We start from the raw sequence: 26,746 nt of genomic DNA on the forward strand, positions 1-26,746 counted from the left end.
CGCTCAAACTTCCCTCAAAGCCACTTGAAAACCACTGCCTTGTAGTGGGGTTTCTCTCTCTAGTCTGAAGGGTTGTTGTATAGCCCTTGACATTTATTCCCACAGTTCGGGTATGTCTACACTACCCCGCTAGTTCGAACTAGCGGGGTAATGTAGGCATACCGCACTTGCAAATGAAGCCCGGGATTTGAATTTCCCGGGCTTCATTTGCATAAGCCGGGCACCGCCATTTTTAAATCCCGGCTAGTTCGAACCCCGTGCTGCGCGGCTACACGCGGCACGGAGTAGCTAGTTCGGATTAGGTTTCTAATCCGAACTAGCTGTACTCCTTGTGGAATGAGGAGTACAGCTAGTTCGGATTAGGAAGCCTAATCCTAGCCTTACCCCAGGCATAAGCCCCCCAGCCTTACCCCGGCATAAGCCGTAGGAACCGGCGGGACCGCCCGCTGCCGCCGCGCCTGCACCGGCAAGGGAACATTAACCTCTTCCCCAAGGCCCCGCCAGGCGGGGGCAGGGCAGGGCAGCGCAAGGCGGACGTACAGCGGGGGAGAACGTCGGCACGCCGCCGGAAGGGGAAGGCCCCCGGGTAGCGTCTGGCGCGGCGGGCCAGTTCAAAAGGGCCCGCCGCCAGCGAGGGAGGGGGCAGCCTCCTCGCCGCGGCAGAGGAGCTACCCACGACCCAGGACGGACCCCAAACGCCTCCAAGGCCGGGAATCGGCCTGGCCTCGGTCCCGGGGCCACCGGGACCGTCACCACTGCTGGCGGTCGATCAGCCCCTCCTCCGACGGGGGCCGAACCCCACCGCGCTGGAGCAGGAGGGAGCGGCTGAGCCAGGAACGGACCCTGCCCAGGGAGCTTTCCCCGGAGACCTCGTCCGGACGACCCAGGACCCGAACCACTAAATCAGGGTAGGTCCTGGGGATTGGGGCTGCGGCCCCAGGAGATGCGAGAAGGGAGGAAGGAGCCCGGGGCAAGGCACTTTTGGCGGCCGTGGGTAGACGGGTTACGCGCGGAGTGATCCCCATCTACCGCGTCAGGGCGCAAGCAAGCCCCGACGCTTAGGGCCCTGGGCTGGGACCCGGAGAGAGGGTGAGACCGGGTCCCCCTCCCTCTCCTAGAGGGCCGTCCAGCTCCTATCAACCATAACTAAAGGAAAAGCGCAAATTGAGACCCCGTGCTGGGGAGGACTTAGACGGGGGGGGGGGCTTTGGCCCCATCCCGTAGGGATGGGTGACTATCTCAGGGTTCGCTGGCCCCCCTTCCAGCCGGGAGGGGGTGATCGCACCCAAGGGCCCGGGCCCCATAGCAGGGACCTGGGGTACAACAAGGGGCAGGCAGAGGACGAAAGGGTCCGCAGACCCCTCCTCTCGGACTGAGAGGGGGTGATCGCACCCCAAACCCGTCACAGGGTCCTAAAAGTTAGGCCTTCTTCCTCTCCTTCCTGAAGTTAGGAATCTTCAGGAGACCACCCTTAAAATCTGGCAGCATCTGGGCATCACTCCAACTGACTCTGCCATTCCAAGAGGAGGCCGTGCTGTTAGCCTGGTAAATCACGAGATGGAGACAAGATGAGGCAAATGCCAGACTCTTTGTAGCAGAGCATGACGATTGTTCAGAAGGGTTTACGCACTGAAGTGTTAACTATAGGAGATCATTCTCAGAAAGGAGCGCAAAGCTCTGTATGCTGCTGAAAACAGGTGCTAGAAGTAGGTCAGAAGCTTACCCTGTGGACTGATAGGGCAGCTTGGATAATACATTGTTCAAATACTAATTGGGAAAAATAATGGCAGACCAAGAGCATCGATGTATATGGGGCATCTATTAGTACAATTTTAACCTCATGACACCGTAGAAGATGTATTTCCCTTTCCTCCAATATGTTCCTATAGGATTATTGAAGACTAGAGATCCTAGGTAAAAAAATGCAAATAATCTTTCTTCTGTTGAAATATAACCTTAGTCCTATTATTAGTAATTAAATGAGTAATAGCTGAAGAGGATATATTGCTAAACAGTGTTACAAAAGAAATAATACAACACACCTTATACCAACAGAATTTGGTCAATGAAAAAGTATTACCTCTCCCACCTTGTCTCTTTCATATCCTGGGACTGATAGGGCTACAACTAGGTTGCAAGACACGCATGAATTCCAGAAGGTGTAGAGAACTCTGCATCATAGAAAACAAACCACAGGAGAACACTTCCCTGCTAGCTATATCCTACACATGTAACCTTTCTGCCAGGTGGAGCCAGCAGCCGGCAGCGTCTGCTTCAAAATCTAGGAATTCCTTTCAATTGATCCAACACAGAACCAACTCGAGCCCCCACCCAGTAGCCTGGGAAATTCACACACCACCCCCAGGTGCCTCTGAGGCAATGCTTCCCTACTCACACGCACAGAGTCTGAGTGTAGAAAAGAGACTTAATGCCAAGTTACTTCCCTCCCTTGTATTAATTTGAGAAAACACCACAAACAGCGTTCTTAAACATAAACCATGAGTAACAGTTCCACCCCAAGCAGGTTGGGCAGTGTCCTTTTCCCCTCAGGGTTTTAAGTCCAGAAATTGAGGGTAGCTTTACACTGTGGGCTAAAGTCAAATTAAGATGCGTAACTGATGTCGAAGTAGCTTAACTCAGCAGGAAGTCGAAGGAAGAGCAGTCTTCCTTACAATTCCCCATTTCATGAGGAGTAAGGGGTTACAGAAGTCAGAGTAAGAAACCCATTATTTTGAAATTATTTCAAAAGAACGGGCTTGCTGTGTAGACACACACTCTTATTTTGAAATAAGCATGCAGTGTAGACAGCCCGAATGTCCCCTTCACATGGCCTGTCCTTCTCTGCACCCCACTCACATTTGTTGCCCTTGGCTGTGACCTTTTCACATCAGTCTCAAGCGATTTCACCTCCTAGTGATTTTAACTCTTAGCAGGTAGGGTAGAAGAAACACAACTCTACTACAATTGACATTAAAAAAGAGATTCCTAATAGAGCCTACCTAGCTCTATTCTTTGAACAGAGAGAGAGAGAGGCTACGTCTACACTGCAAAGTTTTTGTGCAAAACCAGCCGTATTTGCGCAAAAACCTGTGGAGCATCCACACCTCAAATGTGCTTTTGCGCAAGTAAATCGGCAGTAAAACAGCAGAACAGAGGGCTGTTTATGAGGCATATCTCCTTTTTGCGCTACAGCTATTGCACAAAAAGGCAAGTGTGGATGCTTCACAGGGGTTTCTTGTGCAAAAAGAGCCCATCGGAAAAAGCACAGGTGCTCTGATGGCCATCAGAGCTTTCTTGCACAAGAGCGTCCATGCAATGTATGCACTCTCTTGCTCTTTGAGGTGTGGATGTGAAAAAACTGTTGTCAAAAGGCTTCTTGTGCAAGAAACCTGCAGTGTCGATGTAGCCAGAGAATGAGCATGGGGCAGGGGACTAGGTCAAATCAGTCAAGGCAATATCTCCAGGAAGGGTATACAACCTCCTAATCAAAATAACCTGCCGTAACACTTCTTATTCTCATAGACAGCTGAAAGTTGAGCCCTGCTTAGCAAGGTTTTTTCCTCTGGAACAGATTTAGTACAGTCCTGCTTTTCTGTATTCCCACAATAATTACAAACATTGGTCCCCATATTTCAGCTATCCCTGCATTTAATACAAACGTAACTGGTGGTAGGTCACAAATTAGATTGATTACCATGAACAAAATACCTCTGCATCTGCTGAATATCGAGCAAATCTAAGCAAAGCAAGAGCAAACTATATTTACACAAACATGTCCAGGGTTTCTTCTCTCTTCCAGATAGCTGCCAAGGAAGTATTCCTTCAGACACTGCTTACACATATGTAACTGTGGAGGTTACATTGTTATTGGTATTCACTGGACAAGGCTGAGGAAGAATGAATGAGGATAGGGAAAGTAGGAGAAGGTCAATCATGAGCCAGGGAGAAAAAATGGACCTTGAAATCGGCTCTGAAAAGAGTGTCAGGGGGCAGCCAGGTTAGGTACCTGTGGAAATGTTTCCAATTCCTGGGACATCAGGGAAGAGAGAGCAGAAAGAACCCTTACTTGAGAGGCCAGTGGCTCTCAACCCTTCCGGACAACTGTGCCCCTTTCAGGAGCCTGATTTGTCTTGTGTACCCCAAGTTTCTCCTCACTTAAAAACTACTTGCCTACAAAATCAAGGAGAAAAATGCAAAAAAAGTGTCATAGCCACACTTCCTTATTTTGCCACATAGCTATAAAATAAATCAATTGGAAGATAAATATTGGACTTCCATTTCAGGATAGATTTTGTAGAGCAGTAGAAACAAGTCAGTGGACAAAATTGGAGGTTATACAGCTCTTGCTAGTGCTTTTTACGGTAGCCTGTTGTAAAATTAGGCAAATATCTGGGTGAGTTGATGTACCCCAAGAGACTTCTGTATACCCCCAGAGGCATGAGAACCACTGGCAGAGGCTAGAGTGCAGAACAGAAAGAGATGTAGTTGGAGAGATGGAGAGACGGTCTAGAGCTCAGGGCGGCGCAGTCCTGACTCATGAGGGGCTGCATCCTCACATGCACACTGCAAAGACCTGCCATGGCGAAGCTTCTTTCTAATTCCCTGACTAGGGATGAAACAGCCAGCATGGAGGGCATAGGGGACAGTGTGAACTACACCTCAAAACCCCCTCTCTGAGCCTTTTCAAAGCTGTAGATAAGAAAGCATGGCCTACCTCTGCTAGGCTCTCTCTGGGCATGTCTACATTAGTCAAGTATTTGGAAATAACTACATTCAAAGCAGCAACTCCCGAAATAACTATTTCAGAATATTTATTTATTTATTTATTTAAATATTTTTACCCCACCTTTCTATTTAAAATATTCAAGGCGGCTTACAAAAAAAATACAATACAAATATATATAAAAATTTAAAATATGAGACTCCAGAGGGACATAACCAGCTGAAAACATATGGGCTGTGTCTAGACTGGCAAGTTTTTCCGCAAAATCAGATGATTTTGCGAAAAAACTTGCCAGCTGTCTACACTGGCCACTTGAATTTCTGCAAGAACACTGACGATCTCATGTAAGATCATCAGTGTTCTTGCGGAAATACTGTGCTGCTCCCGTTCAGGCAAAAGCCCTCTTGCGCAAACATTTGTGCAAGAGGGCCAGTGTAAACAGCACAGTACTGTTTTGCGCAAAAAAGCCCTGATGGCTAAAATGGCGATCGGGGCTTTTTTGCACAAAACCGCGTCTAGATTGGCCATGGACGCTTTTCCGCAAAAAGTGCTTTTGTGGAAAAGCGTCCTGCCAATCTAGACGCGATTTTCCGAAAATGCTTTTAACGGAAATCTTTTCCGTTAAAAGCATTTCCGGAAAATCATGCCAGTGTAGACGTAGCCATAGAGAGGACGAACACACACATACAGACTCAAACATTAATAAAATCACGAATAAAAAGGGCGGCTTTAGCCTAACGCCGAAACAACACTAGTGTTGGCGCCATGCGACTATCCCGAGGAAGAGAACTCCACAGCCTGGGAGCCAAAGCTAAGAATGCCCTGTTCCGTGTAAATGTTAGTCTTATCTCCACAAGTGGGAGAACATGAAGCACAGCCTCCCCAGCTGACCTCAATCCCCGGGCAGGTTCATATGGGAGAAGAGGGTCCTTCAGATACCCCGGACCCAACTCATTGAAGGCTTTATAGGTCATAACCAAAACCTTAAATTGTGCCCAGAAACATACCAGAAGCCAGTGCAGCTGCCGAAGCTCTGGCATAATGTGCTCCATATAACTAGTGTTAGTTAAAACTCAAGCAGTCGTGTTCTGGACCAGTTGAAGTTTCCGAAGGCTCTTTAGAGGCAGCCCCACATAAAGTGCATGACAGTAATCTAGTAGGGATGTAACAAGAGCATGGATCACTGTGGCCAAGTCATGCTTGTTCAGTAAGGATCGCAGCTGGTGGATCAAACGAAGTTGCCCAAAGGCACTCCTGGCCACCGAAGAAATCTGATTTTCAAATGTTAAAAAAGGGACCAGGAGGACTCCCAAGCTAGTAACCCCATCTAGAACAGGTGCCATGCCACATTCACGAACAGTTGGCCTCCTGATCCACAGGACCTCAGTCTTATCTGGGTTCAACTTCAGCTTATTTGACTTCATCCAAACCATCACTGCCTCCAGACACCAATTTAGATCAGTCACTGCCACACTTGATTCTAATGTCACAGGGAAATAGAGTTGGGTGTCATCTGCATATTGATGGCACCGTCTTCCAAAACTCCTTATGACCTCGCCCAGCGGCTTCATGTAGATATTAAACAGCGTAGGAGACAAGATGGAACCTTGCGGGACCCCACAGCACAATCACCACGGGGTCGAATAGCAGCCCCCTAGCTCCACTTTCTGAAAGCATCCCGACAGGTAGGACCGGAACCACTGCAAAACAGTGCCTCCCATACCCAACTCTGCCAGGCATCCCAGAAGGATATCATGGTCAATGGTATCAAAAGCCGCTGAGAGGTCTAAGAGAATCAACAGGGATGCACTCCCCCTGTCTATCTCCCAGCGTAAATCGTCTACCAGGGCGACCAAGGCTGTTTCAGTTCCAAAATCAGGCCTAAAGCCAAACTGAAATGGATCTAAGTAGTCTGTTTCTTCCAAGACAGTTAGGAGTTGCAACGCCATCACCCGCTAGAGTACCTTGCCCAAGAAGGGAATATTAGCAATTGGGTGATAGTTAATTTAAGTCATGTGGGTCCAGGGAAGTCTTCTTGAGTAACGGTTTTATCATGGCCTCTTTCAAGGCAGCAGGAACCATACCAGATCTAAAAGACGCATTAATAATCCCCTGGATCCAGCCAGTTATCCCTTCCCAGCTAGATTTAATAAGCCATGAAGGGCAGGGGTCAAGTGAGCACATGGTCGGTCACACTCCTACAAGCACCTTGTCCACATCCTCAGTCTGCAATAGCTGAAATTGATCCAGAGAAAAAAATGGTGCACTCAAAACATTTTGTGCCCCACTTACATAGCAACCAGAGTCCAAATCTAACCAGATGGGGGCGATTTTATTTGCAAAATGCTTTGCAAGCAGATCACAGCAGGGGTCAAAGGCTCCTCTATTTCGTCATGAGTGCCAGACTGCAACAGGCCCCGTGCTACTCGAATCAATTCTGCTGGACGGCATTGTGCGGATACGATACGGGTGGAGAAGTAGCTTTTCTTCACTGTCAGCACCGCCACAGAGTAAGCTCGCAGTTCAGCTCTAGCCCACAGTTGATCGGACTCAGCTCTAGTTCTCCTCCAGTGGCATTCTAGCCATCGCACAGACTGTTTTGAGACATCAGCTCCCCAGAAAACCAGGGAGCAAACTTGGCTCGATGGGTCCGAAAAGGGTGCTTAGGGGCAATCATATCAACTGCTTGGGCTACCTCAATGTTCCACGTATCGACTAGGGTATCTACAAGACCATTTGCCATAACGGCTGAACAATACCTCAGGGACCTCAGGAAACCCTTCAGATCCATCAGCCTCCAAGAGCGGATCATCTTAATTGGTCCTCCGCCTCTGTGGAGGGGAAGGTCAGCAGATAGTCTAAACTTGACCAGCTAGTGATCAGCCCATGACAAAAGGAGCGTAGCCAGATCCCTTATCCCAAGAAATCTATCACCCTTAGTCCAAAAAAACAAATAAAGCGTATGACCTGCAACATGTGTTAAGTCAGTTATTTCTTGGGATAGTGCTGGGGTGGTCATGGTATCCATAAAATCTCGGGTCAGACCAAACAGAACAGCCTCGGTGTGGATATTAAAGTTCCCGAAGACCAAAAGCCTTGGTGTCCTCAATGCCACGTCCAAGACCACATCGGCCAGCTAAAGCAGAGCATCTGCCGTATAGTGAGGTGGGAAGTACACAAGCAGCATACCCAACCTATCCTGGCCACCCAACATCAAGTACAGACACTTGAATCTGACACATAAGCCTATTCCCTGAGGCAAGCAGGAGTACAGATTTCAAAATAATCAGCCTGTTGTTTCAAAATAATGGGCTTGACAGTGTGGACACTCCGTTTATTATTTCAAAGTGAGGGGGCGTTACTTCAAAATAACTCCCTCATGTAGACCAGGGCCAAGATACTTTTACATGAGGAGTATAGAGGGTGTGATTTCTCACTGCCTCGCACTTGTCTTCCCCGCCTCCAAAAGCTGCCTATCTATTGAAATGTACGTTGTGCCCATTCCCTGAGTAACTAGTGATAACTGCATCTTATCTCTTTCCCTCACTCTGTCTGAGGTCTCACCAGCTTTAATCTCCTGCTGACCTTTCAAGATGTCTCATTAGAGTCCCCAAATGTTTCCTTTGAGACCACTGGCCTGACTGGCTGGGCTAGCTATCTTGATAGCCTTACAGCAGCAGCCTGGGTGCTTACACTTTGGTTGCCAAAGTGTGGTGTTATCTGGCTTGGCCAGCCTGGATGGGTGCATGGTTCAAAATACCTAAAATTCCTTGCTGGACGCCTCTTGATGAACCTGTAATGGGCACAGATCAGGCCTTCTTTGGTGGTTGTAAAGATATACCACACTGCAAACTCTAAAAACAACCACATCGATCTCTAAATCAAGGCTGTGTGTGTCTCTTTGTAAAGCACTTCTCTAGTTCTACCAGAAATGCTGGATTGGATGCAGGAATCACCAGGCAAAGTTTTCTGACTTTTATTCTATAAAGTCAGATTAGATTATCAAAATGTTTCATTCTGGCCTTCAAATGTTCTATTAAACTAAACTAAAAACAATACAAAAAATACCAAGCTGAGCATGAGTTAAGGTGAGACACTATGTAACACACCTACCACAAAAGCAAGGAAATTAAAAGTAAAGACATCTAAGAGTGAGTCCACACAGCACCCTAAACTCAAAATAAGATACGCAATTTGATTGCATATCTTACTTCAAATCTATTTCAAAATAGCTTATTTTGAAATTTGGTGCATCTACACAGTGCCAAATTTCGAAATAATGTGCTATTTTGAGACATCCTTTAACCCTCATGGAATGAGGGTTACCGGGATATTGAAATAGCGTGCCTGTTATTTCAAAAAATATTTTGAAATACAGGCAGTCCCCGGGTTACATGGATCTGACTTACATTGGATCCCTACTTACAAAAGGGGTGAGGCAACCCCGCACTAGCTGCTTCCCCCCAGCAGACCAGGGAGACGCGGAGCGGCTTTTCTCAGCAGACACCTCAGCTTGAGAATAAAGGACTGAGGGAAGTGAGGTGTGGGAGAATAAAACTGAGCTCTGGAGAAATGTTTGGCTAGAGTTTCCCCTACAATATGTACCAGTTCCGACTTACATACAAATTCAACTTAAGAACAAACGTACAGTCCCTATCTTGTACGTAACCCGGGGACTGCCTGTAATGGGTGGCTTGTGTAGACCCAAGGTAACTATATGAGGATATCTCCGGTATCCCAAAATAGTCATGCAGTGTAGATGTACCCTTACAATCTTCTCCTCAACCCAGTGACACATACCTCACAATCGCAATTAACTACATCAATCAGGGGTTTCCAGACCGTCATACGCATACCCTTGGGGTGCACGAGACATCTGAGACGTGCTCAGTAGAAATGTTGTCATGATGGATTTTATTTATTATTTTACTTATTCCATTTTCAAAATAGGCTACTCAGACAAAGCTTTAAAACTCTGTGGAAATTATATATAATACGGTAATTAATTTATTTCAAGACTTATCAATGAGAACACAGTTTTGCAAAGATGCTGACATACAGAGCCCTCCCTCCATTCACCGTACAGTGTACACCCAGGAACTGCCCAATCTTACTGGGTTCAGCACTTAGGGGGTTTATTTAGCTGTATATGCCGTACTATAGCTATGTCTGTACGGAGCAGTGAAATACAGACAGATGGCTAGAGACAGATCATGTGAAGAACACACCAAGTGTCAGTGATGAGAAGAACTGGGATTTACCAGTGTGCCCTGAACCAAGGCCAGCGTCCTTAGCAAGGAAGGACTGTAAGGGGCGGAGCCTCGGGCAGAAGTGGTGGACTGAGGGAGAAACGCCCTCCCCCCAGCCAATCCTTCATGGTCGGCAATCAAGAGCCTGGGGCTGCAGCCGTGGAAGCTGGGAGCTCCGGGGTTCTAGCAGTGATGTGAAGGACCCGGGCTCCTGGCCACTGCCAAGGCCACCGGGAGTCCCAGGCCTTTTTCAATCTCTGGGCTTCGGGGTGGCTGGCCCTTTTACTCCCCTCTGTTGATGGCCCTGGCAGTAGGGTACAGGGCTGCCAGACCCATCGATGGGGAAAGCCAAAGGTTGATCGTGTGCACTCCAGTGGCTGGTTCTTACCAGTGTAATGCACCGGCCTGAACCAGCTCACTCTGCCCTTTGAGAGCAGAATACATGGGCAGCTGGTAGGCGGGAAAGGGGTACACAAAAAGAAGTTTGGGAATCTCTGGCATATATAACACCACAATTCTGGCGAGGCAGGGACCATCTCTGGTGTATGTTTGTATTTGTACAGTGCTTAGCACCATGAGGCCTTGAATTGTAGAAATTACCATAATCATCATAAAATCATTAGAACCCCCTTTCTGCAAACTGGTCACAACCACAAAAAGACCAGACATCCTTCCCCTACCTTTTCCGCACAGTTCTAGAGACTCACGTTTACCCATGTGTATGGAAGGAGTGTTGTAATGCTACAACTGACAGGGGCAGAGATAAGGGGTGTGGTCGTGGTGTGTGCTGGTTATTCCACAGGCGAGTGGTGTAGATACCTTCACTTTTCATTTCTTTGCATTTTGTTCGTGTGTGTGTGTGCGTGCGCCCACGCATAAGCATGCACGTGGTATGCTACGTATAGAACAACCTTAACTCACTCAGAACCTAGTAACTGCCCAGGTTTTGTTAGATTCATAAAGAATCTTCAATACCACAGTGACCGTTGTCACAAAGAATAGAATCTTTGTGTAAGTGCCCTTTTGAGAGAAAGGAGTTCTTGAGCCAGCTGGGTGGTTTCACAAATATCCTGTTTGTAAACAGCAATAGCCACTGCTTTGTCAATGATCTTCCTGTACAAATGCAATAGAAATGTTCTGGAATAGTAAAACGCTGTTCCTTTCCAGCAGGTTGGGGCCCAGTTTTGGGAGGAGAGCACACAGCTTGGGGAAATGCTAACAGACAACACTCCACAGGACTCCTCGTCGCTTTAACAGACAACACTATATCTCGTCAAAGTTGTTTCAAAGCAGCTTTTGATTTTAAAGGGAAAATGTATACTTTCTTCAGCAAAAAATAAACTTTCCACATTTTCCTTTAAGTAAACAGTATACACAATAGTTCAACTATAAGGGCTGATGCTAAAGGATTAAGAATCATAGGATAATCAGAAGTGGAAGGGACCACAAGAGGCACACATGGCAGGGACAAGCACCATCTAAACCTCCGTTGCTGCAATTTAAGCCCATTGATTCTTCCCCTATCCTCAGAGGTTAAGGAAAATAGTTTCCCTCCCTCCTCCCTGTGACAACCTTTTAGATACTTTTAAACTGCTATCATGTCCCCTCTCAGTCTTTCAAACCCAATTCTTTCAATCTTTCCTTTAAACTAGGTTTGTCGGGGGCAGGTGAGCAAAGCCCACAGGTAAGTGCTGAATGTGCGGGACTGGGAGATGGGTTGGAAATGGGGGGGACTACGGCCTATAATGGCAAGGAGAAAGGAGGGTCAGGGCACAACAGGGAGGCAAGATCAAATCAGTATCTTAGATGCCTATATACAAATGCGAGAAGTATGGGTAATAAGCAGGAAGAACTGGAATTGCTAACCAATAAATACAACTATGATATCATTGGTATTACAGAAACCTGGTGGGATGGGACGCATGATTGGAATATTGGTATGGAAGGGTATGGCTTGCTCAGGAAGGACAGACAGGGAAAAAAGGGAGGAGGGGTTGCCTTGTATATTAAAAATGTACACACTTGGACTGAAGTGGAGATGAACGTAGGAGATAGCTGTGTAGAGAGTCTCTGGGTTAAGCTAAAAGGGGTAAAAAACGAGGGTGATATCATGCTAGGAGTCTACTACAGGCCACCTAGCCAGGTGGAAGAGGTGGATGAGGCCTTTTTTAAACAATTAACAAAACTATCCAAAGCCCAAGATTTGGTGGTGATGGGGGACTTCAACTATCCAGACATATGTTGGGAAACTAACACAGCGAGGCACAGGCTATCCAATAAGTTTCTGGACTGCATTGGAGACAACTTTCTGTTTCAGAAGGTTGAAAAAGCTACCAGAGGAGAAGCTGTTCTGGATTTGGTTTTAACAAATAGGGAGGAACTAGTTGAGAACTTGAAAGTGGAAGACAGTATAGGGGACAGTGATCACGAAATAATAGAGTTCATGATCTTAAGGAAAGGCAGAAGGGAGACCAGCACAATTGAGGTTATGGATTTCAGGAAGGCAGATTTTGATAAGCTCAGAGAACTTGTAGGTAAGGTCCCATGGGAAGCAAGACTGAAGGGAAAAACAACTGAGGAGAGTTGGAAGTATTTCAAAGGGACGTTGTTAAGGGCCCAAAAGCAAACAATTCCGCTGTGTAGGAAAGATAGAAAATATGGCAAAAGACCAGCTTGGCTTAACAAGGAGATCTTGCATGATCTCAAAATAAAAAAGGAGTCATATAAAAAATGGAAACTAGGACAACTAACAAAGGATGAATATAGGCAAGCAACACGGGAATGCAGGGGCAAGATTAGAAAGGCAAAGGCACAAAATGAGATCAAACTAGCTACAGGCATAAAGGGAAACAAGAAGACCTTTTATAAATACATTAAAAGCAAGAGGAAGACCAAGGACAGGGTAGGCCCACTGCTTAGCGAGGAGGGAGAAGCAGTAACAGGGAACTTGGAAATGGCGGAGATGCTCAATGACTTCTTTGTTTCGGTCTTCACCGAGAAGTCTGGAGGTGTGCCTAACGTAGTGAATACAAGCAGAGAGAGGGTAAGTTTAGAAGATAGGATACACAAAGAACAAGTTAAAAATCACTTAGGAAAGTTAGATGTCAGCAAGTCACCAGGTCCTGATGAAATGCATCCCAGGATACTCAAGGAGCTGATAGAGGAGGTATCTGAGCCTTTAGCTATGATCTTTGAAAAATCATGGCAGACAGGGGAGATTCCAGAAGACTGGAAAAGGGCAAATATTGTGCCCATCTATAAAAAGGGGAATAAGAACAACCCAGGAAATTATAGACCGGTCAGTTTAACGTCTGTCCCAGGGAAGATAATGGAGCAGGTAATTAAGGAAATCGTATGCAAACACTTGGAAAGTAATAAAGTGATAGGGAATAGCCAGCATGGGTTTGTGAAGAACAAGTCATGCCAAACTAATCTGATAGCTTTCTTTGATAAGATAACGAGCCTTGTGGATAAGGGAGAAGCGGTGGATGTCATATACCTAGACTTTAGTAAGGCATTTGATACGGTCTCGCATGATATTCTTATTGATAAACTAGGCAAATATAACTTAGATAGGGCCACGATAAGGTGGGTGCATAATTGGCTGGATAACCGTAGTCAGAGAGTTGTTGTTAACGGTTCTAAATCCTGCTGGAAAGGGATAACAAGTGGAGTTCCTCAAGGGTCTGTTTTGGGACCCGTACTATTCAATATCTTCATCAATGATGTAGATATTGGGATAGAGAGTACTCTTATTAAGTTTGCAGATGATACCAAACTGGGTGGGGTTGCGACTTCTTTGGAGGATAGGGACATAATTCAAAATGACCTTAGCAAGTTAGAGAAATGGTCAGAGGTAAACAGGATGAGGTTTAATAAAGAGAAATGCAAAGTGCTCCACTTAGGAAGGAACAATCAGTTCCATACATACAAGATGGGAAGCGACTGTCTAGGAAGGAGCATGGCGGAAAGGGATCTAGGGGTCATAGTGGACCACAAGTTGAATATGAGTCAACAGTGTGATGCTGTTGCAAAAAAAGCAAATATGATTCTAGGTTGTATCAACAGGTGTGTTGTAAGCAAAACTCGTGAAGTCATTCTGCCGCTCTATTCTGCACTAGTTAGGCCTCAGCTGGAGTACTGTGTCCAGTTCTGGGCGCCACATTTCAAGAAAGATGTGGAGAAATTGGAAAGGGTGCAGAGAAGAGCGACAAGAATGATTAAAGGTCTAGAGAACATGACCTATGAAGCCAGGCTTCATGAACTGGGCTTGTTTAGTTTGGAAAAAAGAAGATTAAGGGGGGACATGATAGCGGTTTTCAAATATCTAAAAGGGTGTCACAAGGAGGAAGGCGAAAATTTGTTCCTCTTGGTTTCTGAGGACAGGACAAGGAGTAATGGGCTTAAAGTGCAGCAGGGGAGGTTTAGATTGGACATTAGGAAAAAATTCCTAACTGTCAGGGTGGTCAAATATTGGAATAAATTGCCAAGGGAGGTGGTGGAATCTCCCTCTCTGGAGATATTTAAGAACAGGTTAGATAGACATCTGTCAGGGATGGTGTAGACGGAGCTTGATCCTGCCTTGAGGGCGGGGGGCTGGACTCGATGACCTCTCGAGGTCCCTTCCAGTCCTATTATTCTATGATTCTATGATTCTATGATTCCTCAGAGCTCATTTTTGCTGCTTCTCTGGACCTTCTCCAATTTGCCCATCTTTCTTGAAATGTGGTGCCCGGAACTAGACACAACACTTCATCTGAGACCTGATCAGCGCAGAGCAGAAGAATGACTTCTTGTGTCTTGCTTACAAACACTCCTATTAATGCATTCTCTTGGTTTTGGACTTGGACTCGTCAGTGAATCCTTTCCCAAAGAATGGAACCTGCCTCTGAACTGTCTGAGCAGTTTCATGAAGATCCTAATATTTGTGAATGTTGCCACTAATTTGTCATAGATCCTGTCCTTCATGAACTATTCACCTGCCTCAACATTCCCCTTCTGAACTGCTCAGTAGTTGTTGCTTTCACAAAGACCAGGAGCTCTTGAGCCAGCTGAACAGTTTAATGAAGAACAGAATTCAGGACACAGTAGTCATTGCTTTGTCAAAGATTCTGTCTCTTTGCTACTCTTCAAACACTAATTAGGTTTGGTCCAGAGTCAGCTGATCAGTTTAATCGGGAGCCTGGTCTTTGGCAAAGTAGCTTTTTTTTATTTTTTGGAGAGTGTCACTGATGCAGTGCAGAAATCCCTTGTCTAGTCAAACTCATTCCTCATCTTCATGTCAATCCCAGTGTTTGTATGCAGGGACCAATCCCAGTGTTTGTATGCCATACATCCAGGAAAATTGGTCCAAACGCATTCAGAAACTTCATTTCTGTCCATTTCTCCTGAATGCAAACTGACCTACACTAGTTTTGAACCATCAATGGAAAGGTGAAAAGTTTCCTATATCCCATTACTACGGATCGGACAATTTTCATCATTCCAATAAATCTACTTTATATTTGAGAGACTGTGTCTGTCCATCTGTTTGTTCAGGAACTCCTCCTAATCAGGAAGAGCTAGGGCCACCAAATTTGGCACACAGCCTCCTCTTATCATAACTGAGAGCAAGTTCAGGGGTTGGTTGTGCCAGGACAATGAGAATGGCACATTGGTCCTGGAATGGGATTGCTTCTCAAAAAAACAAACAGAAGAGAAACAGAATCACCAGGCAAATAGAAAGGGCTGGCGGGGAGTGTGCCTCCTCCCCACCTAGGCCTGCCCCAGCCCAGAGCATCCCACCCCCCCGGGTGCCCTTTAGGGAAGGGGGGCTGAAGCTCCCTACCGGGATTCCTACGGGGACATTGTGTTGCTACATTCCTCGCCCTGGTGAGGGAGTGCAGGGGGCAGATGAACAAAAATACACTTGATGGAATTCCCATTTTTTAAAAATTACTAAAAAAAAAAATAGGCAAAAATGTTTTAAGAATCCTGTTTTTAAGAAATCCAAAATAAAAATCAACTTCGTAAAAATAACACTATTTTTTAAAAACACAATAATTTAAATTAAGCATGTACAAAAGAACCCTAAATGAGTTAAGGACCAAAGGAATGCCAGGTAAATGTGTTAGTGGGATTTTAGGGCATGCCACAGGCTCTGAGTTAACCATACCCTCGTATCCATCACATCTGGGCCACGCGGCTTCCCTTTTTGATAGATCTGACAAGATAAACAGCATAGCAGCTAATTATTTATACTGCTTCTCAGTTGCTCAGTGACAGTCATGTACATGCATATCCAATGAAAAATAACTGTGGTCCAGTCCGGCAAGTTTTTCTGATATTTAGAAAGTGCTCCAGCTGTTTTGCCAGCTGTCTAATAATTTGACATTGACAGAACCAATGATTCAGTTTCTATCTTAAATCTATAAAGGAGCAATTTATTCCCCTCTTTTTGCTTAGGATATAGGCATGGGAATTATTACACCATCTTATTTTTATGATGCATAATAAACATCTAACCCTTAGTACTGAAAGTGAGTATGATTGCAAAAATCTTCCATGTCCTAAGGATGAATCTGGCAATAAGAATAGCTTTCTGCTGGTGGGGCTGTAGATTTTCCACTCTGGAGGATTCATCTATTCATACAGGACTCTGTTTATTCAGTAATAACACTAGAGAATGGCTGGTGTGACACCATTTCCAAGGGTAACTGCTTATTTTTAAAAGATTTTAAAATTCTAATATTTGCTGCTTAACATATTTGATATTAGTACTAACTATGCAACACATATATTTGATTTAATTTCCACCATTAACATGCTTTACTTTTTATATTTTACACTCTCATATCCTGGCTACAACAATACTACACGCAATGCTGATATGTGCATTATTAATCATTTGCAGGCTGCCGAGTTAACACCTCATTGAGATGAACTGGAGCAATTCACATGTCTCTGGACTATTCTTTCAGGCAATCTGCCTGTTTGGATTTACTTCTTCCTGGCCTAAGGTTTTTTTCTATAGACTTAAATCCAAATTATCTGTTGATCTTTAATTTTTTAAATCTTGCCCTTAATTTATTTGTTAACTGAAACGCACTGGAGGAGAAGACTGCAGCCTCCAGGAAGAAGTTGCTACTCACCAGGGCCGGATTAAGCGGAGGGCTAGCTAGGCAGCTGCCCGGGGCGCCAACCTATGGGGGCGGTGCCTGATAGCAGCTGTAAGGGGCGCCGGGGGGGACGGGGCTGCGCATGCGCTGTGCGCCTGGGGGTGGAGCCGCGCATGCGTCACGCACCTGCTGCCCGGGGCGCAGGAATGGCTCGAGCTGGCCCTGTACTCACCAACTTGCCATAAGACAGCCCAATTCAACCTCTAGCTCAGGGCTGGGCAAAATACAGCCCAGGGGCCGGATCTGGCCTGCCAAGCCACCGGATCCAGCCCTCTGGCACGCAGCCGCGCCGTTTAAAGCGCAGTGCAGTGTGGCTCTGCTCCGCAAGCAAGGGGAGGCTTAGTGTGATCTCCTCTCTCCCAGCCCAATCCTCAGCTCCTATTGCTGGAAACAACCAGCCAAGAGGAGCGGAGAGATTGGCCTGAGGGATGGGGGCGACGCAAATCTCTTCCCCCTTGGGGGGCTGAAAGCCACATGGAGGGAGCAGTCTGCACTTCAAGCAGTCTGGGGCTGCAGCAGGCAAGGAGCCCACCTGCCTTGGGGGTGCTGCAGAGCTGCTGGCCAGGGGACACTTAGGTAAGTGCCTCCTGGAACCTGCTTCTGGCACCCCTGCCCCTCCTGCACCCCAACTCCCTCCTCCAGGTCACCATCTGAACCCCTGCACCTCCTTGCCCCAGTTACAACTCCCTCCCAGATCATCTACCCCCTCTTACACTCCTCCCCCAGGCCAGAATCCTCTCCTGCACCCAAACACCCTCCTAGATCCTGCACCCCATTCTCCTGCCCCAAATCACCACCCACACCCTCCGCAGTCTGCACCCCCTTTTCCCCTTCTCCCAGGTCACAGCCCCCTCCCAGATGTCGCATCTTCTCCTAGAGCCCCTTCCCCAGGCCAAAATCCTCTCCTGCACCCAAACACCCTCTGAGACCCTACACCCCAATCCTCTGACCCAAGTCACAACCCCCTCCTTCACGCAAACTGCCTCTCAGACCTCACACAGTCTCCTGCACCCCAGCCCTTACCCTGTGCACCCTTCTGCACCCAACCTCCATCCTAGAACCCGCACCTCCTCTACAGAAAAGTACAGCCCTTGACCACTTTCCAAAATCTTGGAGTAGCCCCTCCCCAAAAAAATATTGCCCACCCCTGCTCTTGCTTCAACTCACTTTTATCGGCTATGGGTCTAGAACTAAGGCTTGTATGTTCTTTTATCATGTTTTACCAGGTTTTTCCCTAAAGTAATTTTAAACATTCTGGCCCTGAAGAGAGACCCACCACTTGTCTTTTAGCCAGTTTAGAAGTGTATAGGATAGCAGTGGACAGTTTCTCTTTTTTCCAGTGGCTGTACATAAGGGTATTCTACCATCCAGTTAATCTCTGTAGAACGTAGAAGCCCTTTAGCTATCGCGCACATCTTTCATCCTCAGTTGAACATTAGTTCCCTGGAGGAATATTTGCCCCATCAACTGTGTTACTATCTCCAGCAAAATTACATCAGGTCAGAAAGTTCCACACTTTGAGAGCCTTCAAGGCATAGTCCCTCACACCTGCCACAGTTCGTCCCAGGGGGTCTCACACATTGCATGGTGTGACGTAGTGGGGGGGGGGGCTGTCTGCTCTGTAACTCAGGGTTCCCCTACAATGTGCTGTGTGATTCCCACCGACTCACCCACATGTGGATTGGCCCAGACACCTAGTCCCAGCCTGAGCAGGTAACAAGGCTCTTCCTGGGGGAGAGACAAAGGGAGGGAGGCAGAGATGAACACCTGGCTTGGGGGCAGGGCTTGGAAGCTGGGCAGTCTCGGCTGGGAAAACATGACGAGAGGAGACTAAGCTGAGTACTGAGAGGTCAGGGGCCTGGGGACCCCACCCCAAGGGATCTGAGGCTGCCTGGCCCTGACTCCTGTAACCACATCACATCTGCTGGGCTGTATCCTGGAGAAGCAATAAACCCTCCATTCGACTGGCGAGCGGAGTCTCATCTTGCTGCGGACGGGGTGCAGGATCGGGGGGTATCCGACGCGCCACCACACATGGGGCGGATGAATCATTCGTCACACCACTACATAAGAGCAACGTATTTGCCCCATGCAGCCAGTTAGCTCTGCTGGGCAGCGTATAGTGAGGAAAAAGCATGGCTTTACCTAGTCTCCTGTTCCTCCCTGGGGCAGAGGCAGTATCTGGCACGCAGGGGCCCTGCACCTTGGAGGGCTTGGAACCGTGATTCAGGCAGCCGTAATGCAGCCATGCAAAGGGAAATCCTTACAAGGCTGCATAAGGGATAGGTGGAATCTAGCCCTTAGTGCTGCCCTATTGCAACTTGTGTGGTATTGTGCTAAGAATTATTAGGAAAGGGATAGAAAATAAGACCCAGAATATCTTACTGCCCCTGTATAAAATTATGGTACGCCCACATCTTGAATACTGTGTACAGATGTGGTCTCCTCACCTCAAAAAAGATATTTTGGACTTGGAAAGAGTTCAGAAAAGGGCAACTAAAATGATGAGGGGTTTGGAACGGGTCCCATATGAGGAGAGATTAAAGCGACTGGGACTTTTCAGTTTAGAAAAGAGGAGACTGAGGGGAGATATGATAGAGGTATATAAAATCATGAGTGGTGTGGAGAGGGCCGATAAAGAATAGTTATTTATTAATTCCCATAATAGAAGAACTAGAGGACACCAAATGAAATTAATGGGGAGCAGGTTTAAAACTAATAAAAGAAAGTTCTTCTTCACACAGTGTGTAGTCAACCTGTGGAACTCCTTGCCAGAGGGTGCTGTGAAGGCTAGGACTATAACAGAGTTTAAAAAGAAGCTAGATAATTTCATGGAGGTTAGGTCCATAAAAGTCTATTAGCCAGGGGATAGAAATGGTGTCTTTGGCCTCTGTTTGTCAGAGGCTGGAGAAGGATGGCAGGAGACAAATCGCTTGATCATTGTCTTCGGTCCACCCCCTCTGGGGCACCTGGTGCTGGCCACTGTCAGCAGACAGGATACTGGGCTAGATGGACCTTTGGTCTGACCCAGTACAGCCGTTCTTATGTTCTTATGTTAAGTTCTCAAGGCTACAGGGGAATGTTGAAGTCTCCCCCACATACCAAAACCCTGTCCTGAGTTCATAAGCTCTATATGGGTCCTAAATTGAGCTGAGAAATATCTCTGGCTACAGAGTATTTTTTTTATACTCAAATAAAAGTAAACTTAGGACAAATAATACACCACAAATTGTAAGGCCAAAAGTGACCGCTTTGATCAGAGTCTGACTTGTATAAGATAGGCCTGGGTAGGGTGACCAGACATCCCACTTTTAAAGGCACAGGCACGTATTTAGGCCTTCCTGCCAGTGTCCTTGTTCTTCAAAACAGGCAAATTGTCCCAAATTTTCTGCCTCCCCCACATCAGTACTGGTGGTCCTTCTGTAGGCCAGGCATGCAGGATAGAGAGTGCTGGGCAGGGAGGACAGGGTCAGTCGGTCACTGCCCTGCGTGTGCAAGAGATGTATGGGATTATGGGTGTGAGCTCTCTGTGTGTGTGTGACCATCCCCACATGAACGCTGAAGTCTGGAAGGTAAAAAGACTCCAAGGATGCAGTATTTCTTTTTAACGGGCTCAGCTCAGTAAGCTTGATGTTAATGTGAACATTTGTTCTGCATAGTTTTGATTGATCATCATTGAACTTGCTTGAAAAGGAGGAATTTTACCAAGTGTCCTGTATTCAGCATACGGTTACCCTAGGCCAGAGGACATCCCTGAATTACTTCCTGTCTGAGGTAGGGCCGATCTAAAACAGCCCATCTAGATTTTAAAATGGCCAGGGCCAGAGGATAAAAGTAAACTTGGGACAAACAATACGTAAGGCCAAAAGCAACTACTTTGATCCTAGTCTCACTTGCAGTCGCAAGAGATCTGCAGCTGGGTCTGAGTTTTAACAGGCATCTACTCAGCCTCCATTTTCCCAATACAACTTGCCCTTGCAAGTAATTTGTGAAAGGCACCAGGCACTGAGACTCTTGAACGACAGAAGCGGCTCCCACATGTACTTGAAGGGCCAAAGCTGTGCCTGTGAAAAACAATGGGAGCCAGCCCTGACAATTTGGCCCTATATCACTAGGCACTGAGCAGGGAAAATGGCATCCCCATTTCGTTGAGTGTTACACTGCGTCTCTTCCTCGCCCCCAAGCCTGCACCGCCTTTCAAAGACATGAAGGGTGCTCCTGTTTCTTTCATGACTGGCCGAGTAACCTACGCCCCGCTGCTGACAACAACTCAGCATTGGAGCTAACGATGATGCGCACCAGGGTGTGAGGGTTGGCTCTTTCCCTGATCCTGTGCAGGGTTACCGAAGGAAGGAAACCCTTTTCGGTGAGATCCCCTGACTGCAGTAACTCGAGCGTTGTGCGAACAGCCTCTCTCGGACTCAGATGTGGCGGTTGGTGTTTTCATAAATTTCTGTTAACACTGGCTGATGGGGGCAGGGAAAAGCCTCCACTGCAGGCACAACAGCAGCACAACTGCAGCACCATAGCTGGACCACTCACTTCGGCACCCAAAGGCTTTTACGATCACGGTAGTTAGTCCGCCTCCTCAAGAGTGGGGTGCATGTGGACAGAAGAATTCGCCCATCAAGCTAGCAGTGTCTACACTATGGGGTTAGTTTGACTTAATCACGTCTCTCATTTTCACCTCCTTGAGCCATGTCAACCTAAGTTTTAGAGGAGTCCAGCCGTCTGGAAGAGACAGAAGGAGAACAGAGAATGAGGGAGGAGGACAGGATGGTAGGGACTGAGATGGGAAAGAGTGAGAAGGGGCAGAAGGACACATGACCAGAACAATACTTGCATGTCCTCAGCATGGGGAACAGTCGCCAACATCGAGTTTCCCTACTCCTAGACACATACACTGCAGCTGCTGTTCGGAGGTATTGGGAACATGCTGGGCAGCAAATGAATTACAGCCGATTTTCTGGGACAGGCTTATTAGCCTCAGATCTGCTTGAGGTCTTCCATGGGTTATAGGGCCGATGCAAGAATTTCTGGGCATAATGCTGTGGCCAGCATTAGGCAGGCAGTCAGACTACATCATCACAAATGTCTTTTCTGGCCTTAAATTCTTCTGCTCTCCCTTGAGCATGAAGGAAGTGGGAGTAGCCCATTGGGAGAGGCAGATAAGGCCTGGGGCTGAGTGGAAGGAGCCCTGGAAGCACCAAACACAGAACCTGGCTCAGGTTAGGATGCCTACGGGGTTGCTTTGACTTTTCCTCTTGGTTAGTAAAAGCCGTCCCAGGGTGGGGTGACTTTTTGACTCTATCCCTGTGTGTCTTGCGTTGATGGGAAGAAATTGGAGAAGGATCCTAAAGGTCCCTGCCTCGAAAAACAAAGCAAAAGAAACAAAAAACAAACCCCAACAATCTGAGGTAGCATCTGGAAAGGAATATTGCTCTAATCAAGGGTCTGACCAAGATGAACTGCTATCAAGCAACCTCTGCTTAGTTACAACAACTATCAACAATCCATTTCACAGCAACATAATTGCCAGGTCAACAACATTTACAAGCTTTAATCTAATGCCACTTTGTGCAGCACTCCCCCTTCACTCGGCTCAGTTACTCAGCGACAGACACATCTGTTCAAAGAGCGTGTACAGCCAAAGCACCTAGCAAAAGGTAACACTTGCATCCAGGTACTCAGCAGGCTGAAGGGTCTCTTTCAGGGGCTGGATGCTGTTGGCATAGCTGGGCTGTGTAGGGCTAGGCTGCCACAGAGAACTTTGATGATTTTCCTCTCTGATGCCAGATGGATCATCCCCGTTCCCTATGCTGAGGTTTCTCATCAACATTCCAGAGGATGAACCGCACTGGCCTGTTCTTGACAATCACCTGAGGATTTGAACTTCCTTGACCTCTGAGGACAGGACAAGAAGCAATGGGCTTAAATTGCAGCAAGGGAGGTTTAGGTTGGACATTAGGAAAAACTTCCTGCCTGTCAGGGTGGTTAAACACGAATAAATTGCCCAGGGGGGTTGTGGAATCTCCATCCTTGGAGATATTTCAGAGCCGGTTGGACACACACCTGTCAGGGATGATCTAGATGGTGTTTGATCCTGCCATGAGGGCAGGGGTCTGGACTTGACCTCTCAAGGTTCCTGCCAATTCTACTGTTCTAAGACCAGTGTTCTATGATGGGGGTTAAATGTGGTGTGGTAGACACCCTTCCCCGCCGTCTCTCGTTTACATACAAGATTATTTGTATTTCCTTAGAAACAGTTTCCTATCCATCCTTCGGCACAGGCATGGGAGTGTCTTTTATCAAGTTCCCTGTGGGTTTGCAATTCCCAGATCGGATCCTAAGGTTAATTTTTGGACTATCACACTAATGGGCTTCTTCATGTCCTTCATCAAAAGCTTTATAGAAAAATGTCTTTGAAAGATGAAGTTTCATTTCTTGTCCTTCAGAAAGAAGGCACGTTCCATCATCAGAGTATATGGAATATGAGAGACTGTGAGTTTTGTAACTGATAACGCTCAGAAAATAAGTTTGATACAGACTTTTTTCTGGATTCTGGAAAATCCAGCAGCTGGTCACAATTTAAGCATGTCCAACAAATATCTCAAAACTTGTTACTGGAGCAAGTGAATGATCTAAAACCAAGCTCTGCAGGTCACTTGTGATTGGCTAGATGAAGTGTGGCATTTTTCCTTGTTTCCTAAATGGATTTGCTTGCTGCCCTCCCCTGATTTTCAGAGGTTGCTACTTGTGGCTTTCCCTTCATTGCACAGAAGCTCTGACACACACAAGAGGCTGAAGGCCTTCTCAAGTTGCCACAACATCTGACAGAGTTGCCAGCGCTCCGGATTTTATCCCATCTCGCTCTACTTGCTGTTTTTGTCCTGCAGCCCTAGCTCTTGGCTTCATACGGACAGGTCAGAAGGTTTAAAATAGAGTTTCTATCCTTCATGGTTGAAGAGAGAACCTTGAAAAATGTGACCCCTGGGCCCGCCAAAGGTTCCGGAGCCAGAAGGATAATGAAAGGAACTCCTAGTTTTGTTTTTTTAGAGCTCGTGTTTTGTTAGCCAGGCCCATGAGTTGGTGGGGCAGGGTCCTGATCCTGGCACCCTTGCCGCTGCTGGGTACAAATGTTGGAAAGCTAAATGTCAGGGTGCAAAGGGGAAGAAATATAAATACACCGTGTCTGTGGGTGGGATTTTCAATGGGGCCGCGAAGGAGTGACACTTGCGACCCTCCTCTTTTTCCAGAGACAACCCTCCTCTGGCCGGTGCCTGCCCTGCACAGAGCCCACACCAAAGTAGTGCATTGCACTACTGACATGCAATGCACCGTGATTTATGTCACCTGGATCGGTCCTGGGGCTGGGCAGGATGCCGGACTAGATGGGCCCTGGGTTGGATCCTATCTGCCAAGCCCATCGTGACCCTCAGACCACCAATACGCCAATGTCCTGAATGAAAGTCCACAGCCTACCGGCCTCCGGCCTGACTCCATGCCAAGTAGGCAACTCTGTAGGAAAAGACTAAGCCAATCCCCCATGTAAAGCCATCTCCTTGCCTGAACTTGACGTTATCCAACACTACATGCAAGCGCCTGTGCCGCAGCCCGTCCGTACGGCCACCAGCCGGCAGTCTGAGCTGAGCTGGGCCTAAATGCCGGAGGAGAGTAAATCTGGAAAACCCTGCAGAAGAGCAATGGCTCACGCCCCACTCATGCTTCCACCCCTTTTGCCATGATTAGGGGTGACAGAACTAGAGCTTTAAGGAGATTTTTAGTAGGGTTTCTTTTCCCTGCAGACAGAAGGGAGAGCCGCCCTTAGTTAGAATAAGTCTATTCAGCATAGCCTGGGCCAGCTAATAGCAAATAGCCTGACACTCTGTTCTCGCCACTTGGGGTGACATCACAAGGTTTGACAAGCACTGGATTTAATCTAAACTACTTATGGCATTTCTGCTTTGAACGCAGCTTGATTCGTCCAGTGACTGAGCTAGAAGTAGCAGATGTCACTTCAGCTCATATATTTTCCATATGCAGAAATCATACAGTGGGTTCCTCGCTTGCCTAGCTTCCCTGTAATGAGGGCAGTATACCCACTGCCTCACCAGGCAGCAGGTGTAGTGGTTAGAGCAGGACACACAGTCAGGAAGCCTAGACTGTATGTCTGATTCTGCCACGTGACCTTGAGCAAGAGAATCAGGGATGATCATTTTTACTCCCTTCCTCGGATGGGAGGTGCTGGCTAATTGTCTATTCTTTGCTCCATAGGGGTGCGCAGCTCTTCCGAGACAAAAGCAGGGTGATGAGCTTTGAACTCTGGCGAGCTTACATCTTCAGCATCTGGGTCTGCCGTTCTTACGACATGTGAAGAGGCATTATACAGCAAGAGCTCTGTTCTTCGACAGCTAACCAGCAAGCTCTATTTACCAACATTTCTTATGTCTCCCAATACAAATCTTCAGTCTCAGACCCGGGTCTAATGTACTGCCCAACACATTATACAACTGCATATTCTGCACTCTGCCATTATGCAGAAGAGGTAGAAGACAAGCAAGCTGAAATCAGAGACTGCACTTGATGACCTCTTGAGATCCCTTCCAGTCCTATGATTTATTTTTTAAAAATGCATCTTCCAGGATGTGTCATACGGTCATTACAGATTCAGGCCGATCTCCTACACTCTCTACATCCGCAGTGATAATTGATGTTGATAACGGTGACCCTGAGGCCCTGCAAGAACCCGATGTGCCTTCTGAATCACCAAAGAAAGATTCAAATCTGTTCAGTCTCGGTTTAGAGTGAAGTGTGTTTTCTGTGATCTGGGTGTGTGCCCTGCACTGCCCAGAGTGATAGGCAGTGTCATAAGAGAACGTACTGTATCAAAAACTTTCCCTACGTGCACCTAAGGCCTGGTCTCCTGGAGGGAAAGGTCAGCCTAAGATCTGCAACTCCAACTACATTAATTGCGTAACTGGAGTCAACATATCTTAAATCATTGTCCACACACCTGGAGGACGACCAAAGCAAATGCTCCCATTGGCTTCCCTTACTCTTCCCAAGGAGTAATACTGCCAGTGCTGATGAGGGCACTTTCTGAGTTCGATTTAGTGTGTCCTCACTAGACCCACTAAATCAAACCCTGGAAGATCAACCACGGCTGTGGCGATCTTCCCCGTAATGAAGACGTGCCTTAAGTGCTTCAAGAAACCAACCACTCTGCAGTGCAGGACTGCTACTGGATTGCTGAGTGCCTGTGCACTATTTGAAACTTCATTCCTTTTATGGTGCTCTGATTCTTTGACAATTGGTATTCCATTGGCAAGTATAACTCTGAGTTAACCAGAATATTCCATCAACCAACACTCCTCTCCCAAGCCTTCGCCCAACATGCCATATCACAGAGCTTTTACTGTGCCTCACTCCACAAGACTTCAGTGGCATTACTTGCACAGTGAGCTGCTACCGAGCACAGGGCTAGCAGAACTTATTGCCTGTATTACTGTAACACCCAAGAGCCCCAGCAATGAAGGACCCTGGAGGCTTCAAATCCACCGAGGAGACAACACGTGGACATAGCTGGGAAAAGACCGGTGAACAAGGAGACAGTAGAA

The 26,746-nt window shown here is 46.9% G+C and overlaps 1 protein-coding gene and 1 long non-coding RNA gene across 3 annotated transcripts in view; one reads left to right on the forward strand and one right to left on the reverse strand.

Moving 5' to 3' along the window:
- Positions 1-26,746, reverse strand: part of FRMD5 (FERM domain containing 5) — a 402,855-nt gene that overhangs the window by 316,451 nt on the left and 59,658 nt on the right. The gene's annotated exons all lie outside the window — the stretch shown is intronic.
- On the forward strand, positions 227-15,482 carry LOC142818259 (uncharacterized). Its single transcript, XR_012895642.1, has 2 exons — positions 227-908; positions 14,642-15,482. It is a non-coding gene; the product is annotated as an uncharacterized LOC142818259 (long non-coding RNA).

The sequence above is a fragment of the Pelodiscus sinensis genome, chromosome 14, assembly GCF_049634645.1.
Source record: "Pelodiscus sinensis isolate JC-2024 chromosome 14, ASM4963464v1, whole genome shotgun sequence".
NCBI lineage: Eukaryota > Metazoa > Chordata > Testudines > Trionychidae > Pelodiscus > Pelodiscus sinensis.